Source organism: Callorhinchus milii, unplaced genomic scaffold (genome assembly GCF_018977255.1).
Source record: "Callorhinchus milii isolate IMCB2004 unplaced genomic scaffold, IMCB_Cmil_1.0 Scaffold2, whole genome shotgun sequence".
NCBI classification, from domain to species: domain Eukaryota; kingdom Metazoa; phylum Chordata; class Chondrichthyes; order Chimaeriformes; family Callorhinchidae; genus Callorhinchus; species Callorhinchus milii.
The window spans coordinates 58,104,206-58,116,982 of NW_024704743.1; positions in this window are offsets into that span (position 1 = coordinate 58,104,206).

A 12,777-nucleotide genomic window follows, 5' to 3' on the forward strand; every position below is an offset into this window, starting at 1 on the left:
TATCTATACCCTCTCTACCGGGATGTTGCTGCGATGGGATGCAATTGTCGGCTGACTATGCTCCGAGCATTTTACATTTGGCAACGTAAGCAAGGTTTAAAAGATGTTTGATACTGGTGAAGTAGATCAAGTAGCGATGATCTGAGGATCGTACGCAACCTAGGGGTCAGGTTCGACCCCAATTATCCTTCTTCCCCCACATCCAGTCCCTCACCAGCACCGTCTTCTTCCACCTCCGACGCATCGCCCACCTCCGCCAATATCTCATTCCAAAAGCCGCTGAAACCCTGGTCCATGCCTTTGTCACCTCTCGGCTGGACTATTCTAACGCCCTCCTTGCCGATCTCCCATCCACTACAATCCATAAAATCCAGATCATTGAAAAGTACGCCACCCGCATTCTCACCTGCACCAAACTCCACTCCCCGATCACCCCGGTCCTTGCCAGACTGCACTGGCTGCCTATCCCAGAAAGGATCGATTTCAAAATCCTCACCCTTGTATTCAAATCCCTCCACTCCTCTGCAGCCCCCCTACCTCTCTGACCTCCTTTCCCCTCAAAACGGTACCCGCTGCTTTCGTTCCTTCAGATTTGGCCTCCTCCTCCGCTCCACCCTCGGCGACTGTGCCTTCAGCCACTATACCCCAAGGCTCTGGAACTCCCTTCCTCATTCCCTTCACCTCATCCCCTCTCTTCCTATTTTCAGGTCTCTGCTGAAGACTTTCCTCTTTGACCGCGCCTTTGGTCACCTTCCTCCCCATTCCCTGCCTCGGCGCCGGGATCCGTTACTGTTAAGCGCTCTGAGACGCCGTCCGGTGTGGAGGGCGCTATAAAAATCCAAGTTGTTGTTGTTGATGATGGGGTTGTATAAGCACAAGTAAAGCATGGAATAAGATAGGGTGTACCAAGTTCACTCTTTTCATAGGCCATACACAGTCCAATCTATCTTGGATTTACCCAATCTATTTAATCTCCTGAGGAAAAATTTTATATAAATATTCCTGCCAAATATTATTATGGATAATATCTGATGTTCATTCATCCTCATCTTTCTCCACTCTTCAGTCCTGGCTCTCTATGTTTCTATAACCTTCAGTTTCATACTTCTTCCAACCATGTCTCATTTCCTAAGGAGTTAATAGACTTAGGTTCAACTGGTTTTGGGGGAGCCGAGCCACGGGGATAGGAGGTGACTGTAAGCACGCTCGAAAAGGAAGGTCTTTAGGCAGGATTTAAAAGTGGAAAGAGAAGTGGCAATATGGAGGGATTGTCGGGACCTAATAGCTGAAGGTATGGTCACCAATGTTGGAGCGGAGGGGACGAGGGAAAAATAGGAGGCTGGAACCAACCGAGTGGAGGTAGCAGGTGATGGAGTGGGGGTGGGTAAGCAGATAGGATAGGTGATGAGGTGCAAGGGCATGAAGGGATTTGAAAATGAGTGAAAGGATCTTGAAATCGATCCGTTTGGTAATTGGGAGACAGTGGAGTCTGACAAGGACTTGTGTGATGGGAGAACAGAGTTTTGTGTTGGTGAGTATCCAGGCGGTGGTGTTTTGGAGTAATTGAATTTTGTGTATGGTGGAGCTGGGGAGACCGCAAGGAGGGTATTGGAATAGTCCAGGTGGGAAGTGATAAAGGCGTGGATAAGGGTTTCAGCTGCATTGTACAGTGCTTCTAAGCATTTTAATAATAATAATAATCTATGCATTTAATATAGCGCCTTACCACGTCTTCTAGACATCTCAAAGTGCTTCACAGAATTTACTGTAAAGTGAATTGACTGTATATTTGTGGGCAAAATGCAGCAGTCAATTGCACACAGCAGTGTTCCTCACAACAGATGTTAGGGCACTGGTCTATAACACCCAGGCTAAGATACATTGCTGATCAGTATAAAGGAATCCATACTTTATCTTGACCCATGCTATATGATATTGTTATGCTGGGGAACACTGCATCATTGGAGGTGCCGTCCTTTGGATAAACTGTTAATCTGAGGCCCCATCTACCTGTTCAAGTTAATGTTAAAGATTCTATGGCACTATTCAAAAAAGTGAGTTTCTCCTGGTGTCCTCGTCAACATTCTCCCAAATAAAATTGGTTGTTCACGTCATGGCTATTTGTGGGATATTGCTGGGTGAAAATTGACTGGACTGCTGAGATCACCAGAGAGGTTTGACAAGAGTCCGATATTCTGTTTCAAGTGTGTCAATTTGGAGCCAACTCAGACAATGGGGACCCTGCCTACCTCCTCCCATGAGGGTAGTTAACAATAAATAGAGTAATGTATATCTATGATACACTAGATGGTGCTGTTCTATTCTCAACACTTAATTGAGAAGGCATTGCACAAAATTTAAACCAAACAGTTTATTTAGAAATACAATGTTGCTTCTTGAAACCACAACAGTTAAAATATATCACTGTTTTTTTATTATGGTATTGTTAGATGTAAACTTACTGCATAGATTTAATTTTGTTTTCATTGCTATTCTGTATTATGAAGCATAATGAAGTGTAGACGTGAAAAATGCATTGTTTCATAGAAGATTCAATGTGCCAGTTATCAGTTATAAACAATGCATATTTCAGCCCATGGTTGTCAGAATGTTTAATATAAATCTGTGATATGAATTTAATATTCTATGTAGCTTTGTTGGGATTTTGTTCTTAGCATGCTCAGCATTATCCTTCCTGAACTAAAATTATACACTTTGACGTGTCTTCCAATTTGTTTGCATTTGCTGAGCTAAAGCTCTCAACAGCTCATTCACCTGTGATGTTTAACAGCTGGCAATTCAATGCAATGGGGCCACAAAGGGCACTGTCTTTCCGGAAACTAGATATTAAAATCTCTTTTGCTTGGAGGAGAAGTGTGCACCACTTTCATCACAGGGGTGCCACGTATAAGCTATGCAATGATGTGGATAAAAGTGATTTATGTCAAAAAGTCGTGTTTGCAAACTTTCACAAAAATAAATGGCACTTTTAAATGTCAAGCCATGGGATTATGATAGTCAAAGTTGTCATTTTTTCTTGGGCTTGTCAAAAGACTTCTCGCCAGACTCAGAAGGCAATACGTTTACACAAATATTTTGAGAACATTCTAGGCAACTCAACTAGTTGAACACCGAACAAAGGACCAAACTGGTTTAGATTCAAATCCATTTAAAGCTTGAAGCTTCCAAAAGCAATTCAATGCCAAATTGTACATAAGAAAGCCCAAAGGGCAGGACAATTCTAGCTGGACAAAAGATTCCAAGGTCATGAAAGAGATTCAGATGAACAAGGTCCTTCACCCCATTTGATATCACCTTCCAGAATATCCACCCTATTTCAGCTGGATGTATGACACATGTGGAAACCTATATCCACGCTACTACCCTTCCTTCACAGCATTAAGCTGTTTTTAAATGACTCCAACATCTGGTCCTCTAACTACCCTGTCTGGTACCTCGTTCCAATTGTTTATTATCATCTGGGTAAAGAGATACATTCTGATGTCTGTCCTGAAATCTGCAGTCCTAATCCTTGCTCTCTTGTTCTGCTGTCTTGGGGCATCCAAAGGTATTGTTTTGGGTTTATCTTCTCAATCCCATTTAGAATCCTACATAGCTCTTAAAGGTCGTTCCTGAGAAATCTCCTTTCAAGACTGAAGAGCCCTATCTTCTGTCATTTCTGCTGTGTATTCTTTGTTCATGGCTCATTCTTCTAACAGTGGGCATCATTCTTGTCTCTAGAGCCTGGGCAACCCGCTTATGCTGCGGGGAACTGAACTGTATGAAGTACTCCAGGTGCAGCCTGACCAGAGCACTGCACAGCTTGAGTAAGACTTGCAGGGATTTGATCTTAGTAAGATAGCCCAGCATCCTATTTGTCTTGTTTATTGCTGCTTTACACTGTTTTGACATGATGAACGACTAATTCCCCAGATCTCTTTCAGCTTCCCTCCAGCCAAGTCCACTCCATCCAAAGAATACACATGACTCCTATTCTTGTTTCCTATATACAATACATTGCAATTATCTGTAGTGAACCTAATTTGATAGTCATCAGCCAATGTACATATACTATCAAGCTCTCTGTTTAAGATCAGTCAAAACATGGAATTACAAATGGTTGATTTCCTTCTATAGTTCAATGTGATTGTTTGCCTGTCTTTTTTGATCCATAAATACTTAAAGTTGTCTTTTAATTGTAATTTTAATTTTCTTTCATCTTTGCCTCCATTGCTGACCTCTATCATGTGGGAAAGTACAATGTTTTAGGTTCTGGCAACAACTTGTGCCATTCTGTATTGGACAACAGATGGCACAGTCTGGAGGGTAGGAAAGGACACCGGGTATTGAATTGTTCTCCTCCCAAATGGGACAATCTGCTATTTTGCAGCAGGGTGCTGCTAAAACTTGCCCATGAGTGATTGAGTTCAAACAAGTTCACAGAGGAACATTGCATTCTTAACTCCTGTATATATTTGCACATCTTGCATTGTCTTCAGCTCTGTAATGCAGCTTCCTGCCAATTACAGATCCAGGTAATAATATTACGGAGCTGAGATTGGTAGCACATTTGTGGTTAAAGCATGGGCTGACTTTGCATTTGATATAGTGCCTTTCACGTCGTTGAAACGTCTCAAAATGCTTCACAGGATACACTGTAAAGTGGAGTGACTGTGTATTTTGTGGGCAAAATAATAATAATTATTGCATAATACTTGAATTTGATATAGGAGCTTATCATATCGTGAAAACGTTTGTGCATTTAACTGCAACATTTCTTCTTTGTAATAGGAAATAGTGTGTCAAATTATTTTCTAATTTTCTTAGACCAGCAAACTCAGCACTAACTGGAATTTCCAACCTGTGAGCTACTGATCCATAAAATGGGATTTTCAGTGTCCACCTGAAGAGGCAGAAGGGACCTTGGTTTAATGTTTTATTCAAAGGACAGGACTTCTAGCAATGCAGCACCACCCCAGCACTGTATTGGAGTGTCAGGCTAGACAATATAGGTTTCACATCCCAATACGGGTCTTGAACCCACAACGTTTTGACTCAGAGGCAAGAGTGCTACAAACTGAGCCAGGCTGACACACAATGCACACTAAATAATCCTTGCATTTGATATGGCACCTTATCCTATCTTCGAGACATCTCAAAGTGCTTCACAGAATATACTGTAAAGTAAACTGACTGTATATTTTGTGGGCGAAATGCAGCAGCCAATTGTGCACAGCAGTGACCCATAAACAGTCGTAGATTGAGTGACAAAATGATTATTGTTTTTATTTATTTTGAAGGGATTATTAACCCCGGAAAAGCAATCTGCCAATCAACTAACAACTGGGTTTTTACTTACTGCTAGATAAACTGAGGCGTGTGGAGTAAGGAAACTTGCCCAACGTTTTGCCCTGCCTGGGAATCAAACCCAGGTCCTCTCGCTTGCGAGGCGAGTGCTCTAACTACTAAGCTACAGGACTCCTCTAACATACAAATATCCACACATTCATGCATGCCTGTATTGTCAAACACACCTTTAAACAGGAGGGTAATTTGTTTTATTAACTGCCTTTGCTCTATTTTAATTTGCAGAATCCTTTTATCCACAGCCTCATCTTTAATTAGCACTAAATCTTCCAAGAAAATATTCTTGGAATTATTAGCACTTTCCAGTGTAAGAACTATACATCAACCCAAGTGTATGTCCTTCTGTAATGATATTAATTGCTGGCTGTATCTCTTCAATATCAGTCACTTTGTCAGGTGAATTCACAAGTAGGGATTCAAATATTGATTAAAACTGAAAGCCACAGAATGTAGCAATAGAACAGAACAATTACTGAAGCACAGATAGCATCTCAGGCATTTCCTACGCAATGACAGACCTTTTTGAGATGTAAAGCCAAGAGAATTATTTTAGATGTATGAATTGCTGGAAAATGGTTAGGTTTATTTATTTAGGACAAAGTCAATAACCGAGAGAAATCGGAAATGAGGAGTTGGGACATGTGAGTTGATTCCAGTTGGAGGTAATGAGACTGGCTATTTCACACGGTAAGATAAGCTAGGTTTGATTTGCTTTGCTTCCTATCATAAAGAGGCCTAGTGTAGGCTGGACCTGGATAGTGTAACTACTAACAAGTTGATATTTATTTATGAGCAGGCTTAGGAACTTACATATTTTCATTGTAACCATAGTGATACAAGTTAGAAAAGGGACTCTTGAGAGATAGGTTGAGATATAAATTCATGTAATTTGAGAAAAGAAACCCTTCTATGTAGCTTGAGCAAACGGTGAAATTGTTCAGGGACTCGGTTTTGCGAAGCCGTTATTAGGGCCAAAATCCTGGCAACTAAATGTTGGAAGTGTGAGAGTTTGTTTGTTTTTGTGCTGGAAATACAGCACAGCCATATTTTACTGAATACAATGTTCATCAAGTGGCTGACTGCAAAGCTATTTAGATGATGAGAATCCTGCAAGCTGCTCACAAGAGACTCTTTGTATTTTTATTGCTCGGTCCAGAATAGATCATCTGATTCCACAGTCCCTTCAAATTAGTATCATCTACAAGTATTACTAACTCACATGGAGTCTGCATATTTCAGATCAATATGTTTGTAAGGAACAGGAGGTGCCTCAGTGTAGACTCTGAGACATCTCACTTCACACCTTCCTTCACTTTTGGCCTAGTTCCCCAAACAACTATCCTCGGCTCCCTTCCCTTCAACCAATTTTGAATCCATTTCCAAGTCTTTTCCTTGATACCCAGTGATATTTGTTTATGAAGGAGGGCTTCCTATCATACTTTATTAAATGTAATTTGGAAGTCTAAGAACACCATGTGATAGGATTTTCTATAGTCAGTTGGGGATGTCACTACCTGTAAAACGTCGATGAGATTGGTCAAACAAGATTTCCCCCTTCTGTTTGCTGTCATCTATTAACTTATTTTTATACAGGTTATATACTATTTTGTTGTGATAATTGATTCCATCATATTTCCAATTATTGAGGTCAAGCTAAAAGATCTAGAGTTGCCACCTATGATTCTGTCACTTTTCTTGAATATGGGATCACATTCGCTTGCTTCCAGTCTCTTGAAACCTCAGCAGTTGTGACTGATGGCCTCATGTCTGACAGTGTTACACAAATCTCCTGCCTGTCTCCCTGGCTACCTTGTGGTGCAACTCATCCATCTTGGGGTTTTGTTAGTTTTCAAATCTCTTGTGCCTATCTGGAGCCTCAGTCTTGCTTATGTCAAACTCCTGAAGCACAAACTATGTTTGCTGGGTGTTCAGTGCTTTGTTTCTAGTGTTCTCCCTGGTAACTCTTCCCCTCTCATCCTTGGCCCAATAGTTCTAGCTGAGGATTTTTGATGCTGCTCTTAATCATGGAGCTGGGTGTTTGAGTGCAGATGAAAACATGACATTGACTTAACTCTATCAGTATCTAATGCTACCTCCAGGATTTAAAATGACAGTGGCTTGGGATTTACGAAAAGGAAGATGGCACCAATTTTCTTTTCAAAAGCAATTGTGTGGAAGTCAGGGGTATGTTAGATTTCACAGATGATCTTAAGAATAACTGAAAATAACTAACTGTTTCATGACAGTTTTGACTTGATATTATCATATCAAATTCATTACGAAATGCTGTAAATTTCACCGTAAGATGTCTAGTTTTATTGATCATTCATTGTGTGTTTTGAAATCACTAGATGGAATAATGGGCTTTCTCACACTGTTAGAGTCAGTGCATAGTTCAGTCACTATTAATTCCAATTCTTTTTACTTGAATTTAGTAGGAGGAATGATGGTAAGAACCTCTCAACAAAGTTTACTTTAGCCACCTCATTCAGGCACTGGCTTCCTCTGGGATTCATTACAGAATTTAGTAAGTAAAAGGGATATGTTGCTTCATGTGTAATACAGTATTAATAATAATAACAATCCTTACGTTTGATCATCGTGCCCTCTCATGTCAAAATGTCGCAAAGCGCTATTCTGTAAATTGTCTTTGTAGGTGAATGTGACAGTCAATTTGCGCACATCAATGTCCCACAAACAGCCATGAAATTAATGATCACATTATTATTTGGAAGATTGTAGGCTAGGGTATTGGGAGAAACTTCCTTCTCTTTAAGGATAGTGTTATTAGATCTTTAACATTCACCTGAACAGAGAATTAGGACCTTGCTTCAACTTCTCATCCGAAGGACAACACCTCTGACAATACAGCTCTCCTCCAGCACTACATGGGGATTGAATATGGGGATTGTACTCACAAACTCTGACTCCAACTGAACCAGGCTGACATCTTAACATGCGTCTTTGTCACTGCCCAGTAAATCAAGTTTTGCGATTCCAGAGCCCCGGTTCCTGAGAACACTTAAATAATTTGGAATGGCAAGATATGTCAACTAACTTCTGTGCCCTATGATTTATAATGACACCATTTCTTTCAAACTAGGACATAGAGTAGATGTTATCAGACTACAATTGGACACAAGTGTGCTTTCCACTAGGACAGTAAACATGCTGGGTTTACGTCAAGCTCTTTACAAAGTGTCATTGAAATTAATTTGATTCATTGTTGGCTTATAAATGGCATTAAGCCTTGTGCTCCAAAGCATCATCCAAGTGAACACATTTGTGGCACGTAAATTTGGTATGAAACATATCCAACCCTGAATAAATCCCAATCTACAGATGTCCAATCAAGCTGAGTTTGTGTATAAAATGTTTTGAATGCCTGTGGTGCTGGTGGTTTTATTTCAGACACGGTTGTGCTATCACTCCTGAGCAATCAGTTCTGCTGATTCCCTCTTTATACTGTCAGCCCCATCTGATCGCTTTCACTTTAGGTCAGGATGATGGGAGTTGAATGCGATCCCTCAGGGTTTATAGTCTGTGCTGCCTATGAGTCAAACATGCACTAGTAGGTGATAAATTGCCTGCTCTTGAGCCTCTTCATGGACCAGGCCAGTACTGTTTCAGCCCCTCAATAACCTTTTTTTCACTTTAAAAATGTTTGGATTGTTTGCAGAATACAACCTTGATATTGAGAGAAAGTTTAGTTCTAAACTGTATTATCGTAACATTGGTCAGAATTTAAGAACATAATTAATTAGTGGATGTTTTTCCAGTAGAGTGCAGCCCCATTATAACCCACATCTGTATAGCTTGGATTTGGTTATAACATTGTTGTTTTATGGACCCTATTCACTGTGCATTTGGCAGCCATCTAATTACATTCCGTGTCCCAGTCGACTCTTGTGCTAAAGCGATCAACTTCCAGATTATTTGGTCATTGCTGTTGACACTTTTCTGCTGCTTTGGGCATGAACAGAACATAAGGATTGATAATTGATCACTTATAGTCAACCTCTGTAGCTTTCCATTTGCTGACAATGGACAACTTCTGGATCATTAGGTCACTGCCAACTTCACTTCCTGTTTGTGTACATGCAATGAATTTTTGCCATGGATTTTAACCTCCATCTTTCAGCAAGTCTGCACTTTAAATCTTATGGATATTAAAACATGATGAATAATCTGCAGATAATAATAAAAAGCCTTGTATTTGATATAGTGCCTTATCATGTCTTTGAAACATCTCAACACACACTTCACAGGATTTACTGCAGAGCATAGTGGTTGAATCCTGTAGGTGAATGTAGCAGCTAATTTGTACACTTCAATGTCCGAGAAGCAGTCATAACATGAATGACTAATTTTATCTGGAGTATTGTTGGCCAGGACACTGGGAGAAAGTCCCTCCTCTTTTCGAATAGTAGCACGGGATGTTTAACAAGCAGATGGAACCTTGGTTTAATGTTTCATCCAAAGGATGACACCTCCAACAATGCATTGAATCCTTAGCACTGTACTGCAGTGTCAGCCTGGATTGTGAGTTCAAAGTTCCAACTATATTTTTGGTCTTTAAAACATACTGAAACCCACCACCATGCTTGAGAGAATTCAAATCAGAGTTCCATAAATGTATGTTACTTACACCTAGAAATTTCTGTGTGTCTGGAAATTCTGAAGAGTATTTGGTGCAGGTTGGCAAGAGAGAAAGCTTATGGATCCCAGAGGAATGGGGTAGTGTTGGAGTTAAGAGTTAAAATCCAAACTCACACAGCTTATAATTGAAAGCACTGTCTGGCAAGCTTTCCACTCCTTGTCTAGTTAGGACCATCCTACCAGTTACAGTTTGGCCAGTAGGGTTAAAAGGAGCTGAGTAGGAAAAATCCCTGCTCCAAGTGATTTGGCTGTGGTTGAACTCACAAGCTTTTGATTCAGAGGCGAGAATCCTATCAACTGACTGGCGCACGCATTCCATTTGCCTGTTCCCCAGTTCACCATAAATCCACCTAACTGTTTGGTTCTGAACTTCACAAATGACCGAAAGACCAATAACACACAACCAATCTTCTGACTTAGAGGCAAGATTGCTACCAATTGAGCTAGACTGACTCACTGAGCTGAAACACTGAACCAGCTGATACAAGCCTAGAGGACACTGGAGGAACGTTCCATTGCCGTAGGTCTCACTTTGCAAATGAAACATTTAATTGAGTCCCCTAAGCTTGTTCTCAGGCTTTTATTCAAAAAGAGAAGGGAATTTATCTTCATATCTTTACCAACAATCCAAATTAATTAGTCATTCATCTTATGGCTGTTTCTGGACAAATAAAGCCATGTTTCCCTGTAAGAAAAACATTTAGTGTACTTGGTAGAAATTACTTGTGAAGAACTCTGAAACATTTTGATGTGATAAAATGCTACAAAAATACAAGTTCTTTCTTTGTAGAGCAGGAGAAAAACAGGAAGGAAGTTAAAATTGATCAAATTCTACTAGAAAAATTATGCCACAAACAGAAAGTTGTCAAGAATGGAAGAAACTGCTGAAGGCAAAAAAAAAGATATACACTATATATGTAGTGTGATACATCATGGAAAGAGATCTTCAGTCCAACTAGTCTGTGCCAATGTTTATACTCATACTCTGAAAGCCCACCCCTCCAATTTCCCTCACCTACGCCCCTCTATTCTCTTCTTCCTCATGTATGCATCAAGTTTTTTCATAAACACTTGTTATTTTTTGCTTCAACCATAGTTTATAATGCTTTTCCTTTGGTCAGCTTTGAGAAACCCATCACCAGGCTTAAGAGTATCCAAACCAAACTGAGAAATCCACGTGTATGAGGCTTGGAGAAGGAAAGGCCCACCAGTCAATGATAAAATATGGGGAATGGAATAGAAAAGAAAGCTAAAGATTGAGCATGGTATGTTCAAGACAGAAGAGATCTACAATAAAAGATAAGATCAGTTAACTCCACAGAAAACAAACTCTGTGTGTGGTCCTATTCTGAGGCATCAGATTTTAGTTTAGTTAGAAGCACTACCACTTCAATCCTTAGAATTATAGTACAATAGAAATAAATATGTGACACAGTAGGAGGTCATTTGACCCATTATTAAATGTTTGTGTTTGCTTCTCTTTGAAGTAGTCCACTTTAATCCAATTTCCTTCCCCACACCCTCTAATAGCTGTCATCTCCATGTGCTTGTCCAACTCTTTTTTAAGTGTCCCAGTTGACTCTGCTCTAAAGATCAATTCAGACTCCTTCATATTAAACAGTTAATATTGCTTAAGATGGCCATTCCAAATGACTACAATGTATGATATAAAGAACTAGGGAAGATCAGGAAGTATGTTGACCTACAAATTGAATGCGGACGCATGTGGCAGTGCAAGACAAGTATAGTTCCTACAATCTGGTGCACCTGGAACTGTAAATAAAGATAATTCAGAAATGGTTTGACAAGATAGCTGGTGCACAAACAACATGAACAACAAAATTACATTTGTAAAGCAAAAACAGAAGGAGCTGGGAAAACTCAACAGGTGAGGCAGCATCTATGGAGAAAGAAAAGTGAGTCAACGTTTCGGGTCCACAATCCTTTGTCAGTTCTGATGAACCTGCTGAGTTTTCCCAGCTGTCTCTGTTTTTGTTTCAGATTTCCAACATCTGCAGTATTTTGTATTTTGTTTACATTTGTAATGTCTTTTACGTTGGGAGGATGTTCCCAAGGTGCTGAAAATGTCCACCTCCTGCAGAAAGTAGTTATTTGGGAAGTTCAAACATACTAAATAAATTAACATCTATTCCAGTGTAACGTGACAGTGTTTTAGTCTGGCAGACTCATCACTGAAAAACACTTAGAAACTACCTCTAAAGTGTGACTTAAACTGCAATAACATAATAAAAATAATAATAATAATAATAATAAAATCCTAGATATAGCCCCTTATCATTTAATTGAGACATCTCAAAGTGCTTCACAGGATATATTGTCACGTGTCTAGGTGTATTTTGTGGATGAATGCTGCAGCAATATGCACACAGCAATGTTCCACAAACATGGAGTGAGGGATCAATTTTATTATTTAGTGGATTGTTGGCCAGACCTCATTTTTCTATTCTATTATTGCCATGGGATCTTCAATGTCAACATGCACAGGCAAGAGGGACCTCAGTTTAACATCTGAAGGATGACAGCTCTGATAATACAGAACATCTCTAGCACTGCATTGGAGTGTCAGCATAGACTATATGGGTTCCAAGTACTGATCTGAGGCTTGAACACTAACCTTCTAACTCAGAGGCGAGAGTGCTAATAACTGAACCAGGCTGATACACATCACATATGGGGGTTGAAAAATTAGATGTCTCATAAAATATTCAATGTGATAATTATCCTATTTAA